Source organism: Mandrillus leucophaeus, unplaced genomic scaffold (assembly GCF_000951045.1).
Source record: "Mandrillus leucophaeus isolate KB7577 unplaced genomic scaffold, Mleu.le_1.0 Scaffold1, whole genome shotgun sequence".
In the NCBI taxonomy this organism is placed as follows: Eukaryota; Metazoa; Chordata; class Mammalia; order Primates; family Cercopithecidae; genus Mandrillus; species Mandrillus leucophaeus.
In genome coordinates this window covers 14,987,737-14,991,303 of record NW_012098097.1, presented here as the reverse complement: position 1 = coordinate 14,991,303, position 3,567 = coordinate 14,987,737, and positions in this window count along the sequence as shown.

The following is a 3,567-nucleotide window of genomic DNA, read 5'->3' as shown; positions in this document are numbered from 1 at the left end:
GTCCAGCCACGTGTGCACAGCAGATGTGCCCTCGCCACCCCCACCTTGGGACCAGCTGGTGCCAGGCCTGAGCCACTGCATCTGAGTATGGCTTTGAGGATTGATGGTGGCCCTCTAGGGACCGGCCCAGCCACCAAGCTTTCTGTGGCACCCCCACCCTCGCTGGGCCCGTCCTGTGTCCCAGGAGGCACAGGGGTTGGGGGCAGATACCACAAAGGCTTTGCTTCCAAGCCCCTCGGAAGGGCCGCTGTGTGAGTTTCCTGTGGCCGCTGTGGCCACTGACTACAGATTTCATGGAGTCGATTATTGTAGGTTCTGGAGATCAGAAATTGAAAGTCACTCACTTTCTTTTCTTTTGCAGGGGACAGAGTCTCACTCTGTCGCCCAGGCTGGAGTGCAGTGGCGCAATCTCAGTTCACTGTAGCGTCTGCCTCCCAGGTAGCTGGGATTACAGGCACACGCCACCATGGCCGGCTCGTTTTTTGTATTTTTAGTAGAGATGGGGTTTTCACCATGTTGGCCAGGCTGGCCTTGAACTCCTAACCTCAGGTGATCCACCCACCTTGGCCTTCCAAAGTGCTGGGATTACAGGCGTGAGCCACCACACCCGGCCAAAAGTCACTTTCATTGGGTACAGTCAACACAGTGGAGGCTGGGCTCTGGGGAGAGTCCACCCCTGGCCTTTTCAGCCCCTCGCATCCACGGCTCACAGCCCCCACGGCCCCCACGGCCCCCACGGCCCCCATGGCCTCCGCTTCTGCAGTCACTTCTCTCGTCTCCAGTTCCTGCCTCCCTCGTCCAAAGACCCTCGGGATGACCCTGGCTCGCCTGGCAATCCGGGCCAATGGCCTCACCTCAGGTCCTTTCCTTAATCCCGCCTGCAAAGTTCCTTTTGCCGTGTAGGGCACCCAGTCTCATGTTTCGAGGATTGGGAGGTGGACAGCTCTAGGGGCGTTACTCTGCATACACCAGGTGCCCTCTTGCCGAATCTGGGGAAATTTGAGAATCAAACTAAACAATTATAGTAACACGTTACAGCTCATTGGAATGAAAAGGAGCTCCTAAGTGTGATGTAAATAAATGGGAATGATAGTGTCTTGAGCACTGATATGAAAAAAGCAAGTGGGGGTGAAGGCCCTGTCCTCCCTCACAGCAGAGTGCTGACCAGGAGACGCAGCAGGAATAGTAGAAATAGTCACCAGCCAAGCCAGGTGGCACATGCCTGTCACACCTGTAATCCCAGCTACCCGAGAGGCTGGGCAGAGAGGACTGCTTGAGGCCAGGAGTTCCCGGCTGCAGTGAGCTGTGATCGCACCACTGTATTCCCATCCGGACAACACAGTGAGACCCCATCTCTGAAACAAATAGAGTCACCCTCTGGGGGTCCCAAGAGTGGCCGATTCAGTGCCAGTGGACAAGGCTGGTGGACAGAGGACTCAAGGGCTGTGACGATCCTGGTGCATTTTACCCCGCATGGGTGAGGCCCTGGTTCCTTGTGTGGACAGTGGCCTTAGGAAGCCACAGCCTGGACACGTGTGTGCATGCTGGTGTCACAGTGTATCCACCGCAGGCTCACACAGGCACCCTCCAGCCCAGCTGCAGAGGAGGCAGAACTGCGCCCATTCTCACCATGGCCAGGGGCAGTGCAGCGGAGGGTTGGGGGCGGTCTGCTTTGAAGGGACCTTTCAGTGCGGCTGCTTTCTTGGGCTCTCGTAAGGCCTGCGGGAGGACCAGGGACTGCAGTATGGCCAGGCTGGGCTTGGAAGAGCCTGAGGGCCGCGCGGTATGTGTGGCAGCAGAGGGCCGGGCTTGGAAGAGCCTGGGGGACACTGTGCAGCGTGGGTGGTAGCAGAGGGTTAAACAGTGGGATGCTGGTTTAAATGGGCTTTCAAGAAGTTTCAGAAACAAAGTCATGTGCAACTTGTGTTTTCCTGGGCACAAGCGTCTGGGCTGTGAGGTCCCAGATACCCCGTCTCGCATCTGGGAAGAGTGAGGCATTAATGAGCGGGACAGGCAAGCAGACCCCACAGAGGCCTCCCCACCTGCTCGTGGGGCTAACCCCAAGGAAATAAGTGGAGCCTTCGCGTGGCTTGTGGAGGGGCAGGCGTGGCGTCTGGAGCAGGGTATGGAGCTGGCAGAGCCGGGCCACCCTTTGGGTGTGCTTGTGACATCCCTGAGCCTCGGTTTTCATACTTGTAAACTGAGGATGATGATACTGAGCAGGCCAGTAGTGGGGACTGAGCCAGGGGATGTGTGTGCACATGTGTGCATTCATGTGTGCGCCTGTGGAGTTGTGTGTGGGTGCAGGTGGGTATGTGCGCGTCTGGGTATGTGTGTGCGCACGTGTGGGTGTGTGCGCATGTGTGCACGCACGTGTGGGTATCTGTGTCTACGAGTGTATGGGTATGTGCGTGTGGGTGTGTACGCACGTGTGTGTGCACATGTGTGGGTGTGTGCATGCGCGTGTGTGCGCGTGTGTGGGTGTGTGTGCATACGCCTGTTTGGGTATGTCTGGATGCGTGTGTGTGCACACACATGCGCGTGCATGTGGGTGTGTCTGTGTGCATGTGTGTGGGTGTGTTTGCACACGTGTGGGGGTGTGCGCATGTGGATGTGTGCATGCTGGTGTGGGTGTGTGCGTGCATGTGGGTGTGTGCATGTGTGTATGCCTGTGTGGGGGTGTACATGCGTGTGTGTGTGTGTGCGGGTGTGCGCACGTGTGTTGGTGTGTGCGTGTGTGGGTGTGTGTGCATACGCCTGTTTGGGTATGTCTGGATGCGTGTGTGTGCACACGCATGCGCGTGCATGTGGGTGTGTGTGTATGTGTGTGGGTATGTTTGCACACGTGTGGGGGTGTGCGCATGTGGATGTGTGCATGCTGGTGTGGGTGTGTGCGTGCGTGTGGGTGTGTGCATGTGTGTATGCCTGTGTGGGGGGTGTACGTGTGTGTGTGTGGGTGTGCGCATGTGTGTTGGTGTGTGCGTGTGTGTGGGTGTGTGTGCGTGTGCCTGTGTTGGTGTGTGCGTGTGTGTGTGCTTGCATGTGTAGGTGTGTTCGTGCCAGTGTGGGGGCGTGGGCTCGCATATCTGGGTGTGCATGTGGGTGTGTGCGTGTGGGTATGCTCGTGTGTGGTTATGTATGTGCACGTGTGGATGTGTGTGTGGTATGTACACATGCATATGCACGTGTGCACATTTGTGCATGACATTTATGTCTTGGCCCGTGTACAGTGTGTGCACACGGTCACAGGTATGGTTGCATGCATGCTACGTGTGCATGTATGTTTCATGTGTTTTCATGAGGTGTGTGCACATGAATGTTTCATGTGTTTTCACACATGCACATATGTGGGCACCTATGTGTGCTGGATTGTTACAAGTGTCATGGTGCCCAGGGTACTAGGCCTGGCCCTTGGCATCTGGGGTCAGAGCGTGGTCTGTCTTGCAAGCTGACAGCCAGTGGGGCCCTGGCAGCAGGTGCCTCTGACGAGGGCACAGAGAAGGTTCTGGGAATGCAGAGGTGGTGGTGGGTGCATTAGGCTGTGGGTGCCAGGGTGGCCGAGAGCAG